At 54.1% G+C, this 24,294-nt stretch overlaps 1 pseudogene; it reads right to left on the minus strand.

Moving 5' to 3' along the window:
• Positions 1–6,173: 6,173 nt before the first annotated feature.
• Positions 6,174–23,174, minus strand: LOC119279534 (annotated as a pseudogene).
• Between the last annotated feature and the right edge of the window lie 1,120 nt (positions 23,175–24,294).

The following is a 24,294-nucleotide window of genomic DNA, read 5'->3' on the forward strand; positions in this document are numbered from 1 at the left end:
CCGCCGCTGGGCTCCGCCCGCCCCGCGCCGGCCGCCGCCTCCTCGCCCGGCCCGGCTTCCGCCGCCGGCCTCCCACGCCGCCCGGTCGCACCCGCGCCGCCGGAGCTCCTCCTCCCCGCGCCCCTCGCCGTCCCGCGCCGGATCCGGCCAGATCCGGTGGGGCCCGTCCTCCCTGACCTCTTCCGCAGCTCCGGCCGCCGTCTCCCTCCTCTCCGGCCGTTCTCCGGTGAAGTTTCCGACGAGGTTGACTTTCCCCCCTTCCCCGAAACGCCTCTCTAAAATATTTGCATAATCATGCCATGTTCATCGCATTGTATCTCTGCATCCGTAGCTCCGTTTTATGCGTGTAATATGTCAAATTGTTCGCCTCAACGAGTACATCATTTCATTCCATTGCATCACATTCATTTGAGGTCATCTTGATGCCTGAATCATCGTTGCAAGAGTGCTTCATGATGTTATCTGCTGTCTGTTAATAGAACAAGCTCTTTTGTCATTTTTGCCATGATTGATGTGTGCATCCTATGAGGTTGATGTCTACATGTGTTTTGATCTATGCTATGTCTTCTTTCCAGGAGTGTATGCCATGTATTTTTGTGATCAATGTGGTGACTAGCACAAGCTTGCAAACTAGGCTTCGTGAGGTTGCTGATTTTAGTCCCTGTTCTGCTGTTATTTTGATGCCATGTAAACTTGTTGCTACAGAGAGATCCATGCATATTTTGAGATACTTGAGTAAGGATGTTTTGGACATATGGTTATTGCCTATCCATTCATGCCCCTGTTTGCAAATATGGAGTAGTCTAGCATGTCATTTTCGTGCTCTACTTTTGCTTCAAAATGTTTCCTGGCAGATTGTTTACATGTTATTCAATTTTGCTGAGGTTGTTGTAGTTGATCCTTGCATGCTATGAACTTGTTATTGCCTTGGTTTGTTTCATAAACATTTCTTCTTGATGATGCTATGCTTATCTTGTCATGCAATAACTTGTGGTGAGTGAATCAAGCTTGTTAAGTAGTGTACTTGCTGTTGCTGTTTTGCTAGGCTGAATCTGTTATTTCGTGATGCTATGTAAACCTGCTGCTACAAGTCATTCTATGTATAATCTGGAGATGTTCAGTAAAGGTGTTTTGATCTACATGTTATTCTCCATCCATTCATGCCCCTGGTTGCATTTATAGCTTGCTGTAGCTTGTTCATATCTTGCTCCAAAGTTGCTTCATAATGTTGCTGTCAGCCTGTTAACATTAAGTTCAGTTGTTGCCATGATTGTTGCTAGTGATCCATGTACCCTATGAACTTGCTATTGCCATGCTTAGCTTCACAAACATGTCTTCTTACTGTTGGTTGCCTTGCCATCCCATGTATTGCTCTGTAGTGAGTTTCACAAGCTCATCAACATGCCTTCATAATTCTGTTCCTGCCATGTATGAATCTGTAATATAACTTGCCATGTTTACATGGGTGCCATCATATTTTCTGATCCTTTTTGGCTCATGGTCAGTAAGGGACTTTTGATCTATGCAATTAGTAGATTCATGCCATGCCTTTGTTTGCCATTATAAGTTCCTGTAACATGTTGTTTGATAGCTCTAAACATTGCAACCTGATGTTATTTCTGCTAAAGTCTGAATTGTTATTATTTGCAATCTTGCCATGTGTGTTTGAGCATGTTCTAGTGATTTCTGGATATAGCTCAATGTTCATGTTTTGTAATGCTTTACCTGTACATCACGCCCATGCCTTTTGTTTACTTGTTGAGGTCCTATAGCATATTGTTTTGATGCTTGCAATATGCCTAGTTGCTATTTTGGACAGCTTGTCTCTTAAACTTGTATAGAGTGCATGTGTTGAACTATTGCTCCGTTTTGAGTGTGCTCTATAAGAAACTTGCTTAGATTCACATGTAGCTTCATATTATCATGTTGCATCCTTATTTTGAGGTGTTTGCTTGATGTTTGTATGAATTTTGCATCAATGCCATGTTTAACTTGTTTTGCTCATATCTTCTAGGCCGTAGCTCCGAACTAAATGAAGTTTATATGTAACTTGACTAGAATCTCGTGTAGATCATCTTGGTGCATCTTAGCTTGTTGTTTAACAACTTGAACATAAGGTTTATTCAGATCTGGACCAATTTCGAAATATGCATATGAGGACTTACCGGAATTGTTATATGTTGTTTCCGGCCTCATTTAAACTTGTCTTGATGTGTTGCTCTTGTTTGCATCATCTCTTGCCATGAGTAGCCTCATCTAGTTTTGTCATGCATCACGCTTGTTGTGCATCATGTCATGTTCATGTGTGGTGTGTTTACCATATTGTGTGCTTCTTCTCGATAGTTCCCGTTTCATTGCGATCGTGAGGATTCGTTCGTCTACGCTTGGTTCAGCTTCATCCGTTCGTCTTCTTCATGGACTTGTTCTTCTTCCTTGCGGGACTTCACGCAAGATGACCGCTACCCTGAATCTCATTACTATCATTGCTATGCTAGTTGTTTTGTTCTATCACTATGCTGCGTTACCTATCTTTTGCTCATCAAGCCATCCCAAATTGCCATGAACCTCTAACCTTTGACACCTTTCCTATGCAAACCGTTGTTTGGCTATGTTACCGCTTTTGCTCAGCCCCTCTTATAGCGTTGTTAGTTGCAGGTGAAGTTGAAGATTGCTCCATGGTGGACAGGATTTTGGTTGGGATATCACAATATCTCTTATATTATTAATGCATCTATATACTTGGTAAAGGGTGGAAGACTCGGCCTTATGCCTGGTGTTTTGTTCCACTCTTGCCGCCCTAGTTTCCGTCATACCGGTGTTATGTTCCCGGATTTTGCGTTCCTTACGCGGTCGGGTGATTTATGGGACCCCCTTGACAGTTCGCTTTGAATAAAACTCCTCCAGCAAGGCCCAACCTTGGTTTTACATTTGCCTCACCTAGCCTTTTTTCCCTTGGTAGTCGCACTCTCAAGGGTCATCTTTATATTATCCCCCCCGGGCCAGTGCTCGTCGTGAGTGTTGGTCCAACCTGTCAGCCGCCGGTGGCCACCAGGGACAACTCTGGGCTGGCCTACCGGAAGTTTGGACAATCCGGTGTGCCCTGAGAACGAGATATGTGTAGCTCCTATCAGGATTTGTCTGCACATTCGGGCGGCTTTGCTGGTCTTGTTTTACCATTGTCGAAATGTCTTGTAAACCGGGGTTCCGAGTCTGATCGGGTCTTCCTGGGAGAAGGTATATCCTTCGTTGATCGCGAGAGCTTATCATGGGCTAAGTTGGGACACCCCTGCAGGGTATAATCTTTCGAAAGCCATGCCTGCGGTTATAGGCAGATGGGAATTTGTTAATGTCCGGTTGTAGATAACTTGACACCAAATCTGAATTAAAACGCATCAACCGTGTGTGTAGCCGTGATGGTCTCTTTTCGGCGGAGTCCGGGAAGTGAACATGGTTTCTGGGTTATGTTTGACGTAAGCAGGAGTTCAGGATCACTTCTTGATCATTACTAGTCGACGACCGTTCCTTTTGCTCTCTTCTCTCTCTTATTTGCGTATGTTAGCCACCATATCATGCTTAGTCGCTGATGCAACCTCACCACTTTACCCCTTCCTTTCCTATTAAGCTTTGCTAGTCTTGATACCCATGGTAATGGGATTGGTGAGTCCTCGTGGCTCACAGATTACTACAACAACAGTTGCAGGTACAGGTTATCTGATGATCATGACGCGAGAGCGATGTTTGCTTGTTTTGGAGTTCTTCTTCTGCTTCTTCTTCGATCAGGGGATAGGTTCCAGGTCGGCAGCTTGGGTTAGTAGGGTGGATGTCGTTTGAGTTTCTGTTTATGTTTCATCCGTAGTCGGATGACGCTCTTATGTATTGTGATGTTGTATTCGTGTGGCATTGTATGCCTCTTGTATGTATCCCCATCTATTATGTAATGTTGGTGTAATGATATCCACCTTGCAAAAGCGTTTCAATATGCGGGTCTATCCTTGGTGGGACCTTCGAGTTCTTTTTGGATAGGGTCGCATATTGGGCGTGACACAGCGGGAACCCCGGCGGTGGCCGCTCGTACCAGGGCCTCGATATCTCCTGCCGCACACCCTCGTCTCGGCGGCAAAGGACTAACCGCTTCTTCGACGGAAGCGGGTCAGGACCCTCTCGGGGGGCCTTTCCCTTCTCTTCTGCAGAGAACCGGCGGATGGGTGCCATCAGCGTGTGATGGAGCAACGACGAAGATGAAGAAGAGGAGGAGTAGCAGAGGAAGATGAACTGGAATGGCTCGCGTCGTTCCGTACTTATAGCCGGAGGAGGCCAACCGTCGGCCTCCAGGATCGCAGGTAATCATGACCCGTTTTTGCATGCAGGGACTTGTCAAGTCGTGCGGTTGCCGAGGCATCATGGGGAAGCGGAGACGCCCACGTCCAATCAACCGCCACGCGGCGCCCAAGGCCGCATGCTGTTGGGGCCCGCGGCGCTTCGCACTTGCCCCTTCGCTTCTCTGCTAAGCCAAGTCCGGGCGCGCCTTGGACCCAGGGGCTACTGTCGGTGTTCTGGGAACGGGGGGTCCCCAGACTTGCCTGCCTGCGGCCTGCGGCGTGGCTCAAGTGGGGGCCCAATGCAGCCCAGCTCCATCAATTCAAGCTCAAGACCCTCGCGAGGGGCCAAGCCTCGCGGGGCGGACGACAGGGAGCTTCCTTAGGAGCAGACTCCTCGGGCAGGCTCGCGAGGTGGCGGAGAGATCAAGGCAGGACACCTCCCGAGGGGCCCGTGACGCAAGCCATGATGATCGAGGACCAGGCGGCGCCGGCCTGCGCAGTGTCCTTGTTTCCCTTTCAAGGCAAAGGGGGGCAAGCACAGGTCAAGGCATCAGGCAAAGGTTACCGTTTCGGTGCAACAAGACCAAGACCAGCAGAACGGCAGGATGGAGGTCATCGTGGAGCCCAGGGCGGCGTCACCATCATGACCTTTGGCAGCCGAAGACCAACTTTAGTCAGGATAAGTGTACCAGATGTTCCCCTTCAAAATGGCCAATTGTTGGCACCCTTCCCGCTCATTATTTGGGGAGAGGCTCAGGGCCTCGCTCTATAAATAGGACTAGCCACCACAATCGAAAGATCATCGAGAGATCGACCAGAGAGAAAGAGAAGCGACTGAACTCACCCAAGCAGTTCATTGCACCAGCTCAAGAACAGCCCCTCGCGAGGCTATTCTCCATTTGTACTGTTCATCATCAGCCCCTGAGGCAATCCACCACACCACACACTGGAGTAGGGTATTACACCACAATGATGGCCTGAACCAGTATAAATCTCGTGTCCCTTGTGTGTTCATCTTTCTTGCTTAGATCTTTGCGAGACTTCGAGACGTGAGGTGGTAGGGGAGAGATCTTCGTGCGCACCCCAGTGTTCGAACCTTAAGGGTCTGCCGGAACCCGAAATCCGACAAAACCAAACTGATTTTTGGTCACGCTTGTCATTCTTCTTAAGCGGTGCTCTATAACTCTCTCCCATAGCTTCATCATATGGCTCATCAGCCAAATTCCACAGTAATTAGTACAACTCTGAACATCCCCCTTGTTCTTGAATATTGGTACTAATATACTCTGTCTCCATTCTTCTGGCATCTTGTTTGCCCGAAAAATGAGGTTGAAAAGTTTAGTTAGCCATACTATCACTATGTCCCCGAAGCCTTTCCACACCTCAATGGGGATACAATCAGGGCCCATCAACTTGCCTCCTTTCATCCTTTTCCATTCCCACTTTAGACAAGAAAACTATGCACTGAGAAAAGGCAGTTTTGTTTCCCTTGGTTCATGAAACAACCCATAATTTTATTTTGACTAATTCTCAAATGGATCAAATATTTCAATGATATGCAATTTAGCCATGAATATTGTGCGCAAACTAAACATCTTTTAACTGGACTATCTTAAAGAGACTGAAAAGAGAGCGCCCATATGAGAATATGCCCATATGAGAATAACAGAAGTGGTTAACGGGACAGCTGCACTATGTTACGAGTCCTCAAACACAAGGATGGACAAAAGCACGAGGATTTCCCAAATAATGCAACACTAGCTCACCACATGCAAAATATAATCTTTGACGATGCTTTGTCATGAGAACATAATATAACAGTGAAAAGCAAAGAAGTATATATCCATTGTGAATTCAAATTGGTGGTATTGTAAGAAACCTCGCAGTAGTGTCAAAAGAGGTACTCAGTATCTGAGTTCCATCACGTGAAAATGTAACACTTGTAACACCTTTGCGTGTGAACGCTCGAGGTGTCGCAAGCACTGGCCAGTTCGTATACGCCAAACCTGAAAATCAGTGAAAAGAAACAGTTAAATACGGCAATGCAATTCTTCTCTCACAAACAGACTGAATGGCTGGTGAAATAATGACCCATAATGAAGGTCTAAGAAATTAGTTGGCCACGTGTATTGACTAATGATGTACTTTTACCAACTGATGATTGTGTGGTCGAACATGATTAGATGACCAATGATACCATGCATAAATGTACTCAATATGACTTCACTCCACAGGAGGAAGAAAAAATATAGCAATTAACACATGCCGGCACGTTAATCAATCAGAACTGTAAAGAGGTCAGGCTTTGTCTCTGAGCAAACACACTTACAAGCAGTTCACATGACTACAAACACCGTGACCACTCGGAACAGTGAACTTGCAATAAATATTGCCAAGGGAGAGGGGGTGTGGCGGCATGGGGGAGAGAACAATGAGAGTACCTTAATTTTTCTATCCTGTGATCCAGATGCCAGCATCTCAGAATCTCTACTAAAATCAACACAGAGCACAGCATCCTCGTGCATCATAAAGCTTTCCTGGAAAGTATTTTCAAACAAACGTTATGCAGAACCTAACAATCTTGTCAGTATCTAAATCAAATAACACGACTTATTGATGTCCCTCAAAAGTTATTGATCTTGAATAGCTTGGCTACATGCACAATTACAGGGTTCATGTAAATTCCATGTTAAAGGCGAAAAGCTCCAATACTAGGGCCTTACATCGGCTTGATATTGAAGATCCTTTTTCAGCTTGCCGCTGACATAATGCCAGACCTGAAAATGTTAATGAAATTTAGCCATGTACGACAGAAGAGCTAACCTGTAAAACACACTAGCAACCAACTTACTTCGATGATTCCATCCACTGAGCATGAAACAAGGTACTGGCCATCGGGTGAGAATCGAGCACACTCAGGGTGGGTTTTCTTCCCGAACTGAAATAAAAAACAAAATGTCAAGTTGTAACCATGAGGAAAAGCCTGAGAACAGCAATTCTCCAGGCAGGCATGTGTTTCTATATCCTCCTTTCAGCATGGAAGTGAAGATGGTAGAATCCTTAACTACATCTTAAAGCATGTTGACATGTCCTAGTGTGTTTTGCATCGATATTTTCCAACGAATTTTGGGACCACCATAATGTCCCAATGGAAGTCAGAGTCACATGCAATTAAGCCAACGCAAAAAATATCATTAATTAGTTGTGTCAATATTCTTCTGCTGTCAACTTAAGTAAGAAATCATCATTTTAGGCTTCTGAAAGACATTGATATCAATTATCAAATATGTTTATCATTAATTTATCTTCTGCAGTTTCCAAAAATCCTGCGTGTACATGAAAAGCCAATGTAAGCTCGCTGATACAGCCACAAGATAACCTTTATTTGATGTGACAAAGTAGTAGGATATGCCTCTTCTTCGTCTTGCTTCATTGCAGCGGTTCCTCTGAACAAATCAAACTGTGTGCCAGGGGGTAACAAACCTATGCAAGAGGAACGAAAAAGGAGCTAGGATGAGTTCGCAATTGGCAATTCGGGGATCATCACAGTATCACAGGTTAAAAACGTGAGTACCTTGGTGCTGTTGCCATTTCAAAGCCTGGGTAATCAGTGCCATTAGCCGAGCTGGTGGGACTACTGAAACTTAAGCAATTGCTGACATCAGCAAGGCAGGTGAAGCGTTAGTATTAAGGATCAGAAAGGCAGAACTTCAATTGCGGCTATTATTGCAAAAGTAGGACACATGTCTATGAGCATAGTACAACTTTAAATCATCAATTAATAAGTCCCTCGTATTCAACAGCACATGGAACAATAAAACTTATAATTTTAAAAAATGTTCAAGAAAAATATTCCCTCCATGGCTCCGTTTCCAAAATATAAGGTGTGTTATTGGAAAAGTCAAATTTCTCTATGTTTGACCAATCTTATAGAGAAAATATCAATATCCACAATACAGCATAATTAAGTTCATCATGATATATATAATTTATATTTTATTTATTTGGTACTGTAGATATTGATATATTTCTCTAATCTCTACTTAAGTTGGTAAAACATAGAAACATTTGACTTTTTGAAAAAAATCAGTACACCTTATATTTTGGAACACAGGAATTATGTTACATTCTGAAAGTGTAGCATATCTCAGAATCAAGAAGCACTCAAACTTCTCTACTAAGTATGAGAATCATTAACATATATGCCTCAAGAAAAGACAATCAACAGCCTAACCTTGGGCAATCTGCGCACGTCGCTTTTCCTTGGTAGATTCTTGGTAAGCCTGTTGGCAGAGTGACATCCCAGCATTTCACAGTTAAGAACAATGGCACAACAAATTAACAATAACTAAATAGCAAAGCAGGCTACCAACCTCATTCGGGTCAGAGTATGTCGGGACAAGGAGGTGCTCTTGTCGGAGTGTCGGAGTAATGGGCTACGGGTAGGCTAACCCGAGTCCCAGAACCTTTCAAAACATCGGGGCCGACTGCGCCCCTCAAGACCCCACGATGAAGAGCCGCCTCCTGGGAGGCGGCGGCGGCTGTCCCTCACAGCCGAGTCCCAGGGACGGCTTCGAGTTAAGCCGACTTTTGACTGGCGACTTCGAGACAAGCCGACTCTTGGCTGGCGACTTCAAGATAAGACGACTATGGGAGTCGGCCCGCGACTCCAACCATCTCCTGCCTTCGCCACGATGGCGGGGCGGGGTACGGCCATTGCGTGGCCGTCTCTACCCTGCCTACGAGGGGCTGGCATGGCTACAATGCACCGTATCGCTGGAGATCTCCATCGTGGCGCGGCACTGTTGCCATGCCTGCCCTGACCTCAGCCTCAGTGGGCGGCGCACTGTGCCCACGACGGCTACCTATACGGCCCAGAGACGGCGGGACCACCCGTCAGCGGGAGAACAGAAGACGGCGAGAGCGCCCCGAAGGCGGACCCGTGGGAGTCGGCCCCTTGGAGTTGGCCGGCCCCTCCCACGGGCCCCGCACGCCATTAACCAGACAAGACGGGGAATGGCGACAGTGATCGTCTGCCAGACGGCGGCACTGTTGCCATGACCCCATGACCGAGCCAGCGTCATCAGAAGCACCCCTACAGTACCAGGCCTGTCAGCGGGGCCCGCCATCATTGTATCCCTGAGGGGGCAGGCCTATATAAGCCCCCCGGGGCACCCATGCAAGGGGGATAGCCTCTCTACTATTAGACCGATCATATAGGAAGGAGGGAGCTAGCCTTGCCCTCTCCAACCTCCAGAAAACAGCTCTAGGAGCAACCTTGTAGTCACTTTGCCATAGTGATCATGTGGAGACCCCGCAGAGCAGCAGTAGGGGTGTTATCTCATCGGAGAGCCCTGAAGCTGGGTAAGATCCGCCGGCGTGCATGTCTTCGCCTCATCCCGCTTCCGGGCACCTGCGACGTTCTACTCGCTCCCACCATGATAAGCCATCCTTTGGCATATGTCGTACCCAACCCCTGACATTTGGCACCCACTGTGGGGCGAGGTGCACCATCGTCCGGAGACCTGCTCTGGATGGGAACCCTGTTCCTCCCTGGCGAGCACAGCCAGCCCGGCACGCCAGACGAAGTCTGCGCCGACGCACTGCATGGCGCTGAGATCGCCTCCGCAGCCAGCTGCCTCGCCGAACTTGTCGGCGAGGTTTGCCTCTCCAACGAGCCTGCATCCGACGCAGGCACGGGTGGCCCCGAGAGCCTCCTCGCGGGCCTCCTCGACCAACTCCACGTCGCCAGCGAGCCTGCTGTAGACCTGGAGTCCATAGGCTCCACCGACCTGATGCTGGTCGACTCCGATACCGCGTCGCTCGACGCGTTCCCCACCAACGTGGTGGTCTACGACGAGCCGCTCCCTTGCGTAGGGAGCGGCGGAAGCACCGTCACGGAGGTTCTCGTCCTTGACCATGGCGAGCGCTCCGGCGAAGGCGTTCACGACCCGCTCGACGCGGCTCTACAAGACCTGTCCGCACCGATTCCGGGGGACGCTGGCGCCGAGACGCTGGAGGCACGCCGCCTTCAGCTTATCGAGGGCGCGAAGAAGCTGGCAAGCATGAGACGCTTGTCAGAAGCCTACCAACGCGAGATGGATTGCGCCGTGGGCGGCTCGCCGGCTCCGACTGGGCCTAGCCGCCTAGGCGTGGTCCGACAATGCGGCGTGGCAATCGCCAACCTGTTTGGGGCCGATCGCCCTGTGTATGCCACGCCTGCGGAGAACATCCGCGCCGCCCAAGCGGCGGCGGACGAGCTCGACAACTTCGAGGGCGAAGAGCGCCGCTTGATGACGGAGCGAGTTCAGCAGCTCCTCGACGCGGCTGCCGCGCAGAACGAAGCCGGCTGCCGCATGGAGGCGCCGCGGCGACAAAACGACGACCCGCCGCCCCGCCGAGACCAAGGCGCAACGTCTCGAACACCGACTGGCGGAGTCCGCGGAAAGAAAGACAAGGAGCCGGCTGTCAGCCACAGTCGGACTCGCATCACCATCGAGCGCAACCAAGACGGCCGCCGCAAAGCGGTGGAACGGCGGGACGACTATCTGCCTCCCCCTCCTCGCAGAGAAAGGCGAGTCTCCCCACCACCCGTAGAGCATCCGACTCTCGGCGACCGCCTTGGCCGCCGAGAAGGAGTCGGAGAGAATGACGCCCGCCACCGGATCGATCGACTCCACCGATCCCTGGCGCTGGAAGAAGAAGATGAGTTGGGTCCTCCCTGTTTTGGACCCCGCATCCAAGATGAGCCCTTTCCCAAAGGGTTCACGCTCCCCCGAGACACGCCCAAGTACACCGGCACCGTGAAGCCGGAGGATTGGCTGATGATTACTCCATGGCCGTCAATATAGCGAACGGCAACAAGCGTGTTGTCGTAAGGTATGTTCCGCTCATGCTCCACGGCACGGCCCGGACATGGTTGAACAGCCTGAAGCCCCGCAGCATCAACAGCTGGGTCGACTTCACCGAGGCCTTCGTCCGCAACTTCACGAGCACGTACAAGCGACCTCCCAAGCCTCGCTAACTCTCCTTGTGCGTGCAAGGCCCCGACGATTCCACTCGCGACTGCCTCACGTGCTGGGCTGAGCTTCGAAACTCTTGCGAGGGCGTGCACGAGGTGCAGGCTATCGAGTACTTTACTGCCGGTGCAGAGAAGGCATCCTCCTCAAGCACAAGCTCCTCTGCGACGAACCGGAGACCCTCGATGAGTTGCTAGTCACAGCAGACAAGTACGCCACAGCCGACTCCTCCATGAAGGCGGAGATTCAAGTTAGTGCAACTGGCAAAGTAGCCCCTCAGGCTCCAAGAACTCCGGCTGGGGACACCAGTCGGCGGTAGCAGCAAAGCGACCACAAGCGCAAAGCCCCACAGTCGGCTTCCAACAGCCGGCAAGTGGCGACAGTCGAAGACCAACAGCCGGAGGGGCAGCCTCCGACCAAGCGACAGAAAGGCGACAAGTCCAAATGGTTGCCGGCCTTCTCCTACGAGCAGACTCTAGATGGCCCCTGCAAGTTCCACAGCGGCGCGAAGCCGTCAAATCACACTACCCAAAAATGCCACTGGCTCACCAGAATCGCCAAGGGAGACGGCCTACTCCCTCCCCCGCCTGCTGGGCCGCCGCCTCCACCGCCGCCCCAGCAGCCGGCTGTCAGGCCAGTCGGCGCGATACAAGACGAGTACCCAGATGAGCACGGAGCCTATGTGGTGTTCACCAGTGTGGCTGACGATCGATGCAGCAGGCGGCTGCAGTAGCAAGAGGTGAACGCAGTCGCGTCAAGCACTCCAGAGTTCATGCACTGGTCCGAAAAGCCTATCAGTTGGAGCAGAGTTGATCACCCAGAGGTGATGCCGAGTCCAGGGTCCTACGCCCTGGTCTTAGGCGCCACACTCGCCACAGATAGGCGGGCCGCTCGCTTCTCGCGAGTACTGATAGACGGAGGCAGCAGTATCAACATCCTGTACAAGGATACCATGGAGAAGTTAGGAATCAAGTAAAGACAGCTTCAGAGCAGCCGGACTATGTTCCACGGCATTGTTCCCGGCCTTTCCTGCTCACCAATCGGCAAGATCCTGATAGACGTCCTCTTTGGGGACAAAGATCATTTCCGCGAGAGCCAGTTTGGTTTGAAGTGGTGGACCTCGAAAGCCCGTACCATGCGTTTCTTGGCCGACCTGCTTTGGCCAAATTCATGGCGGTCCCCCACTACGCCTACCTCAAGATGAAGATGCCGAGTTCCAAGGGGATTCTAACCGTAGCCGGCGACTACAGAAAGTCGTCCGCCTGCGCGGCCGAAAGCAGTCGGCTGGCTGAGTCCTTGGTGATCGCAGCTGAGAAGCGGCTTCTTGATCGGGTTGTGGCGATGGCCGGCAAGCAGCCCGAGATGTCGCTCGACCCCAAGGAGTCGGAAGCAGAAGGATCGTTCAAGCCGGCCAGAGAGACAAAGAAGATACCCTTGGACCCGGAGCACCCGGAGAGGTACGCTGTCATGGGTACAAACCTTGACAGCAAATAGGAAGGCGAGCTCGTTGATTTCCTCCGTGAGAATTGAGACATCTTCGCATGGTCCCCTAAAGACATGCCAGGTGTACCAACGGAATTCGTCGAGCACAAGTTACATGTCCGGTCTGATGTGAAGCCCGTCAGGCAGCCCTTGCGCCGCCTGTCAGAAGAGAAGAGAAGAGTTGTTGGAGAAGAGATAGCTCGGCTCCTGGCAGCCGACTTCATTATGGAAGTGTTTTTCCCAGAGTGGCTGGCCAACCTAGTCCTAGTGCTAAAGAAGAACAAGCAGTGGCGGATGTGTATCGACTACACAAGCCTCAACAAAGCCTGCCCCAAGGATCCATTCGCTCTGCCGAGAATTGATCAGGTGATAGACTCCACAGCCGGATGCGAACTGTTGAGTTTCTTAGATGCGTATTCTGGGTATCACCAGATCAAACTGAACCCGGCTGACAGATTGAAGACCGCCTTCATCACGCCGTTTGGTGCCTTCTGCTACCTGACCATGACGTTCGGCTTGAGGAATGCCGACGCAACCTTTCAGCGTTGCATGCAGAAGTGCCTCCTCAAGCAACTCGGCAGAAATGCCCACGTATACGTGGATGATCTAGTGGTGAAGACGGAAAAGCGTGGAACACTGTTGGAAGACCTCAAGGAAACCTTTGAGAATCTGTGCCGATTCCAGATCAAGCTCAACCCCGAGAAGTGCATCTTCGGAGTACCAGCCGGCCAACTCCTTGGCTTCCTGGTCTCTGAATGCGGCATAGAGTGCAACCCTGTGCAGATCAAGGCCATCGAGAGCATGGAAGCACCCAGACGACTGCTAGATGTACAAAAGTTCACCGGCTGTTTGGCATCCATCAGCCGATTCATCAGTCGGCTGGGCGAGAAGGCTCTCCCCTTATATCAGCTCATGAAGAAGACGACCTTTTTTGAGTGGACTCCCAAGGCGGACGAAGCTTTTCTCCAACTAAAGAAAATGTTGACTACGCCCCCTGTGCTGGCGGCCCCGACTCCCAAAGAGCCCATGCTCCTGTACATTGCCGCCACCAGTCGGGTAGTCAGCACAGTTATGGTAGTTGAGCGCAAGGAGGAAGGCAAGGCGCTACCTGTCCAGAGACCGGTATATTACCTGAGCGAGGTACCGTCGACCTCCAAGCAGAACTATCCCCACTACCAGAAGATGTGCTACAGCGTGCACTTTGCCGCCAAGAAATTGAAGCCTTACTTCCAGGAGCATCCAATCACTATGGTCTCCACAGCCCCACTTGCCAAGATCATCGGAAGCCGAGATGCTTCTGGCTGAGTGGCCAAGTGGGCCATCGATCTGGCTCCCTACACCATCTACTACCAGCCCCGCACTGCCATCAAGTCGCAAGCACTGGCCGACTTCCTCGTCGACTGGGCCGAGACCCAGTACCTGCCGCCAGCGCCCGACTCCACTCATTAGCGGATGCATTTTGACGGCTCCAAGATGCGCACCGGCTTGGGAGCCGGCGTCGTCCTCACTTCCCCCAAGGGCGACAAGCTCAGATATGCACTGCAGATCCATTTTGCCGCCTCCAACAACGTCTCTGAGTACGAGGCGCTCATTCACGGGCTCCGTCTTGCCAAAGAACTCGGCATTCACCGGATCCTGTGTTATGGCAACTCCGACTTGGTGGTCCAGCAGTCATCTGGCGATTGGGACGCCAATGATGCAAACATGGCGAGCTACCGTTTCCTTGTGCAGCAACTCAGTGGATACTTCGAGGGGTGCGAGTTCCTCCACGTGCCAAGGAATGACAACGACCAAGCAGACGCCTTGGCACGAATCGGCTCCACCCGCCAAGCAATACCATCCGGCGTCGCCCTTCGGTGCCTCCTCAAGCTGCCTGTCAAGCCTTCACCAGAATCAGACTCCATCTTTGTGCCGGCTCCACACGAAGAAGTCGGATCTGACTCCAAGAGCACTCCAGTCGAAGCCGGCCCGGAGACTTCAGAACCTGGCCCAGAGATTGCGGTAACCAAACCGATGACTCCGGAACTCGGCCTGGGGACTGCTCGAGTCGGCCCGGGGACTTGATCAATCCAGTAAGCGGCTACGGACTCCAACCCGCTGCCTCCTAGCCCAGCCGCCCTCGTCCAAGTCGCAGTACTGGTAGTCAAAGAAATAGCAGCACCCTCATGGGCACAGTCCATCCTCAAGTTCCTGGTGAGCAAAGAACTGCCGATTGATGAAACCTTGGCTCGGCAAGTGCAACGCCGAGCGACAACCTACACCATAGTCAACAGAGAGTTGGTCAGGCGCAATGTCACTTGTGTCTACCAGCATTGCGTCGAGCCAGAGCAAGGCCAAGCAATTCTCAGAGACATCCATGAAGGCGAGTGCGGCCACCATGCGGCTTCAAGAGCTCTCATCGCCAAAGCCTTCCGGCACGGTTTTTTCTGGCCAACCGCCCTAGAAGAGGCCAAAGAATTAGTCCAAAAATGCAAAGGGTGCCAGATGTTCCGCTCCAAGCCACATCAGCCGGCTTTCGCACTCAAGACTATCCTTATCGCCTGGCCTTTTGCGGTTTGGGGCCTGGATATGGTGGGACCATTCAAAACAGCCCGAGGCGGCCTAACTCACTTACTCGTTGCGGTGGACAAATTCACCAAGTGGATAGAAGTAAAGCCATCAAGAAGTTGAATGGTCCGACTGCAGTGACTTTCATCGCCGACATCACGACTCGGTACGGCATACCGCACAACATCATCACCGACAACGGCACAAACTTTGCCAAAGGTGCCTTGGCCCGCTTCTGCGCGACTCAGGGCATCCGACTGGACTTAGCGTCCGTTGCCCATCCACAGTCAAACGGCCAGGTAGAGTGAGAAAACGGCCTCATCATGTCTGGCATCAAGCCTCGACTGGTCGAGCCACTGGAGCGTTCGGCCGGCTGTTGGCTTAATGAGTTGCCAGCCGTCCTATGGAGTCTGCGCACGACTCCAAACAAGTCAACCGGCTTCACACCCTTCTTCCTCGTCTATGGTGCTAAAGCCGTCATCCCAACGGACATAGAGTTCGAATCTCCGCGAGTCACCATGTACACTGAGGAAGAAGCAGAAGAAGCACGTCAAGATGGTGTCGATCTGCTGGAAGAGGGCCGGCTGTTGGCACTCAGCCGGTCCAGCATCTACCAGTAGAGCCTGCACCGATACTACAATAGGAAGGTCAGGCCGAGATCTTTCCAAGAGGGCGACCTTGTGCTCCGGCTGATCCAGCGAACAGCCGGCCAGCACAAGCTGTCGGCGCCTTGGGAAGGCCCCTTCATTATCAGCAAGGTGTTGGGAAACGACTCCTACTACATGATCGACGCTCAGAAGCCCCGAGCACGCAAGAGGGACGACTCCGGCAAAGAGACGGAGCGCCCATGGAATGCAAATCTTCTCCGAAGATTTTACAGTTGATGCAGTATGTATCACGCTACCCTTTGTATTAAAATATCAAGACTTCGGCCCCCCCGAGACGAGCTCGGGGACTGCCACCTTTTGTCATCTGTATGATAAGAATTATGCCTTCGAGTACATTACTCTTTGTTATGCCACTTGGCACCGGGCTCGACTAGTCGGCCCGGGGACTCGCCGCCTCGCGCTATGAAATGCTTCCCGCAGTCAGACAAGTAGTGTGTGGCGCCTAAGCCATCTCCTGTCAGAAGTCGCAGCTCGCAGAGCGATTGTTTGGTAGGCAGGAGTAAGGAAGAACGGGCGCCCACACGAAAAATGGCTAAGGACCCAAAGCACAAACATAGCCTAAGACGGCTTCCAGCCTCTCTCAAGCAAAGCCGACTCATGAATAGTCGGCTTGCCGCTTTCTTCTAGCCTCTCCTAAGTGAAGCCGACACGTAAGTAGTCAGCTTGCCGCTTTCTATCCGACTTGTTAAAAAGACTCTAAATGGCCAAGTACTTGCCTTCCCAAAGAAGCCAAGCGTTCGATCCAGTGGCAGTCCGCAGAGCGGTTGTCTGGCTGGCAAGGCGGTGACTAAGGGAAGGCAGCAAAGGAAAAAGCCAAAAGAGCAATGAGCAAGGAAAGATAGAACTCGGATAAATATTTACATAACATAGGCCCTTGGCCGAATCTTCAAGTAGAAGTTCAAAATACACCCCGCGGGTGGAATTGTTCGAATTAACAAAGTTCTTTAAAGACTACTAAGGCAGATAAAATGAAGGCAAAGACGGCAGCCTAGGAGGCGGCATCCGGGTTCGGAGGGTCAGAGGAGACGGCGATGTCAGGCGCCGGGGCGGCCGGCTGGGCAGTCTCGGCTTGATCGTCTCCGGCGGCAGCCGCCCTCTCCGGACGCGGCTCGTTGCTGGAGGCGCGGTCGAGCTGAGGCCGGTCGCCCGTTCCGTCTTCTGGCGCCTCCGTCTCACCTTCGTCCTCCGCCTCGCCTTCCTCCTCGGCGCTGGAAGCAATCACCTCCGCCGAGTCCTCGTCGTAATCCGGGTTCATCCCGAACCACTCCGGCGGCGCCTTCCTGCCGTCTTCGGCCCGATCAGGGACGAAGATGCTGGTGTCGGCATAGTCGGCGATCGCCGCAGCACGAGCGACGAGGGCGTCTTCCACGGCTACCAGCTCCGCCTGGGCCTCTGACCGGAACGCGGCCAGACGGTCCAGGTCCAGCCCTGGATACCACGCCTTGACGAATTCCAAGGCCCGGCGCGCTCCAGCCTGGGACGAGGAACCCTTCAAAGCCTCAAGACGAACGGCTGCGACCTCCAGCCAGTCGGCAGTTTGACTGGCAGTGCGCAGAACCGGCATGTCCGGCCACAGGGCGGCAATGGCCTGGGCGCCGGCACGCTGAAGCCGACGCAGCATCCGATGGGCCGGCCGCAGACGAGCCTGGATGCTCAGAATCTGCTCGTCGAGGGTCAGGGGGGCGTTGGCGGCAATCTCCGCACCATCTGCCCTTCGCGCCTCGCGATCTGCCTCGATGGCCTGAGTGGCCGCCTGCGAGTGGCCAGGGAAAAAGTCTATCAAGACAAAAAAGAAGCAAGTCAGAATCAGGAGTCGCCCGACCCGCAGTCGGCGGCTCAAAGAAAGTAAAGAAACTCACCGTTGACGATGTCCTCAATCTCATGAAAACCGGAAGTCAGCTGCGCCTCCTTGTCGGTCCAGGAGGAGCGCTCGCTCTCGAACTCGGCCAGGAGCGCAACCTCTTTCTTCTCTGCCTCATCCTGCGCCTTCTTCAGCAGCTCCTTTTGCTCCGCCAGCTGCGCAGCCAGCAGATCACGCTCCGCAGCGAGCTTGCTGCACTCCTTCCCTTTGGCACGCAAGGCGGGTGTTGGCCTCGTCCAACTTCTGCCGAAGAGTGGCGTTGGCCTCTGAACAATAAAAAAGAAAGACATTAAGTCATCAACAAGAAAGTCGCTGAGAAGATCCGGCCCGACTGCGTAGCAGTCGGCCCGAATCTCGGGGACTACAGCCCGCGGGTGCGCCAGCGCGCCCCCGCGAAGAAGAAGGAAGACTCACTCCGACTCTCTGACAAGTCGGTAGTCTGCTTGCCCAGCTCCTCAACATTGCCGTTGAAGGCAGTGACGCGGAGGTTGTGGTACTCCTGCAATAAGAATTTTTAGATGAAGATAAGTATCAGAACTCGCCAGAAGGAGTTCCGGGCCGCCTGCTCAGCAGCCGACCCGAAACTCGGGGACTACATCCAGTGGTTGCACTGGCGCGCCCCCACAGAGAAGAACAAAGAAAAGCAAAGTCAAAAATGAAGCATACCCGGAGGGCTACTCGCGACGCCAGGTGCGCCTTGGTGCAGCTCTGGATGGCGTCGCCTTCGGCTCGCAGCTTCGCCTGGATGTCCAGAAGCGCCTGGTTCAGTGGGCCCGTGCCGCCTCCTCGCACCCACCCAACGGGCACGGCGCTCGTCGCCTCGGCATCTGGGATGGCCGAGCTAGCGGCGCCGGTCTCCAACGGGCGTGGCACCGAAGTCGCCTTCTCGAGGCGGCGGCGTACTAGCGAGGCAACTTGAAGGAGCAGCCTCGCCACGGACTCGTCCTCAGTCGGCGGCACCGGCGGGCCTGCCGGCTATTTACCTTGCGCACCCCCAGACGACGGCGGAGGCGGCGGTGGCGGCACGATTGTGTCCGACATGGAGCCATCGCCGCTCTCCCTCTCCATGACGGGGTTCCCGCCGCCGTCTTCCCCAGTCTGCCCCGTGAACTCCGGGGGCGGCTGCGTGGAGTTCAGCGGGATAAAGAGCAATGCCGACTGGAGGAGCGCCACCTCCTCAGCTCGCCGGCTTGCCGCCACGGTGGCTTCAGCCTCATCCAGCTTCCTCTGGGTGGAGGCAGCCGCCTTCTCGGCTTCCGCCTTCTCTAGACGGGCGGCTTCGTCCTCTTCGCGCTTCTCCCGCACGTTCCGCTTCGTCGCCTTCCGAAGGTCGGCGGCGGGATCTATCCGCCGAGTACTGGCGGAGGTCTCTGCTGACCCCGTGACAGAGGCGGCGGCGACCCTCTCGAAGGTGAGGGGAGCCGTGAGGCGAAGAAAGCATGTAAAAGATTTGGACAAAAATCCACCAAGAGCGAGACAAGTCAAGAGCGGAGGCACTTACGCGGAGACCAGTGGCGGCTTCTTCACTTCCTTGCGGAAGCGGTTGGCCTTCGCGATCGCCTCCTCCCTCTGAGTCGCGGAGGCCGCCCCCTTGAGCTTCTTCGGCCGGCCGCCAAGAAAGCTCGGCCCGGCCCGGCCCGGCCTTGACCACCCAAGCCGGCGGTAGAACTCGCGCTCGGCTAGCCGGCCCTTGATTGGTGGCCTGGGGCGGCTTCCCCCTCGGCATCGTCATCAGGCCAGTCAGCAAAGGTGGCCGACGGCCTGAAGCCTCCTCCTCCTCCTCCTTCGGCGTCGGCCTCCATCGCCGTGGCCCCCAAGTCCGGGTCGTTGATGTCGCTCTCCGCTCGATCGGGGACGAACTGGCGGGCCGAGCCCGCAGTGCCGGCTGAAGGCTGGATGAGGGGGTTCTGACTCAAGAAAAACCAAAAAGATTAGAAGTCGGATTCGGCTGCAAAGAAGAAGAAAGACGACTTACGACAGGCGGGGGGTTGACGCGTGAGTACGGCTCCTTGCCGAACTGCCAAGTCGCCACGAGGTTACAGTTTGAGATATAGTTCACCATGTCCGCCACCTCCGCGTGGGGCATGTCCTTGGAACAAAGCCGACTCGGATCCCGGTGGCCGCTCATCTGACAGATCAGATGAGGTCGGCCTTGAAGCGGGAGGACTCGCCGCGCCACGAAGGCGGCCAGCAAGTCGGACCCGGTCAAGCCCTCCGACTGCGTCAGAACTTGGAGTCGCGCGACGGCGGCGGCACCAGCGGGAGTCAGCGTCTTGACCTGGTGGGACCAGTTGGGGAGCCTCCCAGCCGGTGCGCCGGCTTCGAAAGGCGGCAGGTTGACCCAGTCGCCGTCTGCGGCAACGTTCTTCGCATAGAAGTAAGAACACAGCCACATCTTCACCGACTTGATCAGCGGGATGGCGGGGAATGGATTGTCGGCCACCGACCTCCGCATCACGATGAATGCGCCGCACTGGGCCGGCACGCCGGCGACGTGCGTGCCAAGCTTTGACTGAAAAAACTCTCCCCACAGTTCGATTGTGTGGAGAACGCCAAGGAAGCCTTCGCACAAGGTGGTGAAGGCCGCCAGCAGCACCACCGTGTTCGGGGTGAGGTGGTGCGGCTGGAGCCCGTGGAACTCCAAGAAGAAGCGGAAGAAGCCGCTCGCCAGCAGCCCCAGGCCGCGCAGGAGGTGCGAGCGGAATACGACCCGCTCGCCCTCCTCTGGCGCCGGCAAGATTTCCCTCTCCAGCGCGGCACGGGCATGCACTAGGTCCACGCCGGGGAGGCTACGCGTCTTGCGGAGGAACTTGATGATGTCGTCGTCCACCTCGGAGCCGTCCCAAACGCCGAAGCGCACGACAACGGGTGCGGCGGTGGAGGAAGAGCTCATCGTCGCAAGCGTGGTGTACCTCGGTGCGGCGGCGGCGAGAGGAAGAAGAGGCAAGAAGGAAGCAAGGGGAGTAGGGGAGATGGGCGCGCGTGCTTTGCCGCTCCCTTCCTCCCGCCTACTTATAGGCTCATAGGGCTGAGAAGCCGATGGGGCGGGCGTGGGATTAACTGCACCCCGGCCCCCATGCCCCCCACGATTTACCACATGCAGTAACTGCGTGAAGTTACGGTGAGGGAACCCCAACCGCCCGCACGACCGCAGCAAATCCGCTCACGTGCCGAGGCACGTTAGTGGCGGGCCCCCGCCTGAGGTCCTGTCCTGTCGCGCGCGTGGGTGGGCAGACTGACCTCGACACGTGGCGCCACACGACTGACCCGCAACGGGCGGCTGCCCGGAAGCTTATCAGGCACGCCGCCTGGACCCCGCCGCGACGTTCAAACCCTCTAAGAGGCAAGACGGCCTTCTGCGAGTCCGACTCCAGCTAGTCGGCCTGGAGGAAGACGGCGAGCGAGGCCGAGATTCCACCCCCGGAGAGATGAAACTGTTGAGGCTCCCCGGCGCGTCTCCCGCGGCGCCTCACCAGCTTCGGGGACTACTATCAGAGTAATGGGCCACGGGTGGGCTAACCCGAGTCCCAGAACCTTTCAAAACATTGGGGCCGACTGCGCCCCTCAAGAACCCACGATGAAGAGCCGCCTCCTGGGAGGCGGCGTCGGCTGTCCCTCACAGCCGAGTCCCAGGGACGGCTTCGAGTTAAGCCGACTTTTGGCTGGCGACTTCGAGACAAGACGACTCTTGGCTGGCGACTTCAAGATAAGACGACTATGGGAGTCGGCCCGCGACTCCAACCATCTCCTGCCTTCGCCACGATGGCGGGGCGGGGTACAGCCATTGCGTGGCCGTCTCTACCCTGCCTACGAGGGGCTGGCATGGCTACAGTGCGCCGTATCGCTGGAGATCTCCATCGTGGCGTGGCACTGTTGCCATGCTTGCCCTGATCTAAGCCTCAGTGGGCGGCGCACTGTGCCCACGATGGCTACCTATACGGCCCAGAGACGGCGGGACCACCCGTCAGTGGGAGAACAAAAGACGGCGAGAGCGCCCTGAAGGCGGACCTGTGGGAGTCGGCCCCTTGGAGTCGGCCGGCCCCTCCCACGGGCCCCGCACGCCATTAACCAGACAAGACGGGGAATGGCGACAGTGATCGTCTGCCAGACGGCGACACTGTTGCCATGACCCCATGACCGAGCTAGTGTCATCAGAAGCACCGCTACAGTACCAGGCCTGTCAGCGGGGCCCGCCAGTCGGCGGGCCCCAGTAGTCAGTGGAGAAGACGGTGGTCTAAGAGACAGACGGCTGGGACCCGCACCCAGCCGGATTACCATTGTATCCCTGGGGGGCAGGCCTATATAAGCCCCCTGGGGCACCCATGCAAGGGGGATAGCCTCTCTAGTATTAGACCGATCATATAGGAAGGAGGGAGCTAGCCTTGCCCTCTCCTACCTCCAGAAAACAGCTCTAGGAGCAACCTTGTAGTCACTTTGCCATAGTGATCATGCGGAGACCCCGCAGAGCAGCAGTAGGGGTGTTATCTCCTCGGAGAGCCCTGAAGCTGGGTAAGATCCGCCGGCGTGCATGTCTTCGTCTCATCCGCTTCCGGGCACCGGCGACGTTCTACTCGCTCCCACCATGATAAGCCATCCTTTGGCATATGTCGTACCCAACCCCAGACACGGAGGTATCGTTTGGGTTCCTCCTGTTTCATGACCCCCATCACCTGTGTCTGGCGAAGGATTGCACGGGCCGTGTTCAGCTCACGGAGCTCTGCCATCTCGAGCACAATCTGCTCGTAGAGGTCCTCAAGCTTCTTGCGCGGCAGCTTCAGCTGGGCAACCTGCGGCAGCACGGCATCCCAACGCCCAACATTAATGTTGGCAGTGAAGGTATCCATGCTGTCCACCGTGTTGAGCAAGACCTGGCATTCATTCTGCAGGGTCTGGAACATCTGATGAAGCGAGTTTTCCTTGCAGAACTGCAGCATTATCTTCACCACGCTGCATCAATGGATGCAAGAAGCAAATCAAACCCCAGCTTTCCAGATTTTCCTCTTCAAAATAAGTTACAACAGTACTAGTATAGATTTAGCAAACATCATGGAAATCACAATCTCCCGCTTCACTGTGTAAGCCGCAGATGGGCTTCAGAAACATTAAGCACTAGAGGGGTTCGTGTGAGAATGGGCGGATTCAATAAAAGGCGCGTAGGGTTTAGGGTTCTTTGGTTGCCTTCGTTGCCGTAAGGTGTAGGGCACGAAAAGAAAGAAGGATTTGTACGTACTCGCGAGCCTCGTTCTCTAGGGTGGACGTCGAAGACGCCATCTGCGGCTCCTGCGGGTGGCAGCATGCGGGCACCAAGTCTGAGGCGGCGGCCGGAGAAGAACGGGAGGAGGTGGTGGTGGCGGTGGCGGTGGCGATGGCGAAGGAGATGACAGGGATTTTGGTTGTAGGCCAAAGCTCGATAGCGAGGAGAGTCTACTTGCTGGGCCTCGTGAATATTACTTTGGCCCATAATGAGTCTGTACATCAAGACATAATTGGACTTGAGCATCTCCAATCGACAAGACTGTCTCCAAAAAAAATCTCCAAACGTCAGGGAATTTTTTTTGGAGTAGCACACTTGCTTAGGGGAGCAACTAGTTAGGACAAATCTAATGCAGATCACCAAACGAACATCAAGAGCCAGCCAGGCGAGACCATCCAACTAGAGTCAAAAAAAAGTGGACACCGGATTTTCATTGATTTTAGGAATAACTTTTACATACCAAAAAAGGACCCTAAAAAACAACTAAACCTCCTTCAGTCGGAGGTGCGATCCACAGTTCCAACGTGAGATGGTTCGGACTCGTCGTCGTTGGCGGCCAACTCGAATGAGCCGGAGCTGACGATGAATGCCTGTTGGCATCGTCTTCGTGCTAGTGTGATTGTCCTCCGTCTCCAGCCACTCGAAGAGCCTGTTGCGCTCCGCCTCGCTAACCGGATCAAGCAACGCTCGCGGTGGGTGATGTGATGACACAAGCATCGCTCATTTCACGTCCACGATGCTTGAGTCCGATGCGACCGTAGCTGCGATGGCAGCTTCAAATGTGTGCTCTGCTAAGAACTAATCCTCCGCCAACTGGTGTTCTCCTAGGTGTGACAGATTGTAGTGTTGCTCCGCTTGTAGCAGTCTGAATGCGGATACCGGTGGCTCCCCACCGGCACAGGCTTCTATCCTCTGCCTCCACAAGCACCATGTTGTAGTGTTGCTTCGCCCCAGGTAGGTTGAACTCGGCCACATGCACGGGTGCCTGCTCCTCTTCCGACTCGTCCATTGTGATATTTTCCATGACCATGGGGTCGCCCTCCTCCTCCTCCTCCTCCTCCAAGTCTTCCTCCTTTGAGCTCTACTCCGGAGAGCTCGGAGGTTGGCCCGCCTCAATGCAGGAGTAGCTCCAAGCATCCATGGC

The sequence above is a fragment of the Triticum dicoccoides genome, chromosome 3B (assembly GCF_002162155.2).
Source record: "Triticum dicoccoides isolate Atlit2015 ecotype Zavitan chromosome 3B, WEW_v2.0, whole genome shotgun sequence".
NCBI classification, from domain to species: Eukaryota; Viridiplantae; Streptophyta; class Magnoliopsida; order Poales; family Poaceae; genus Triticum; species Triticum dicoccoides.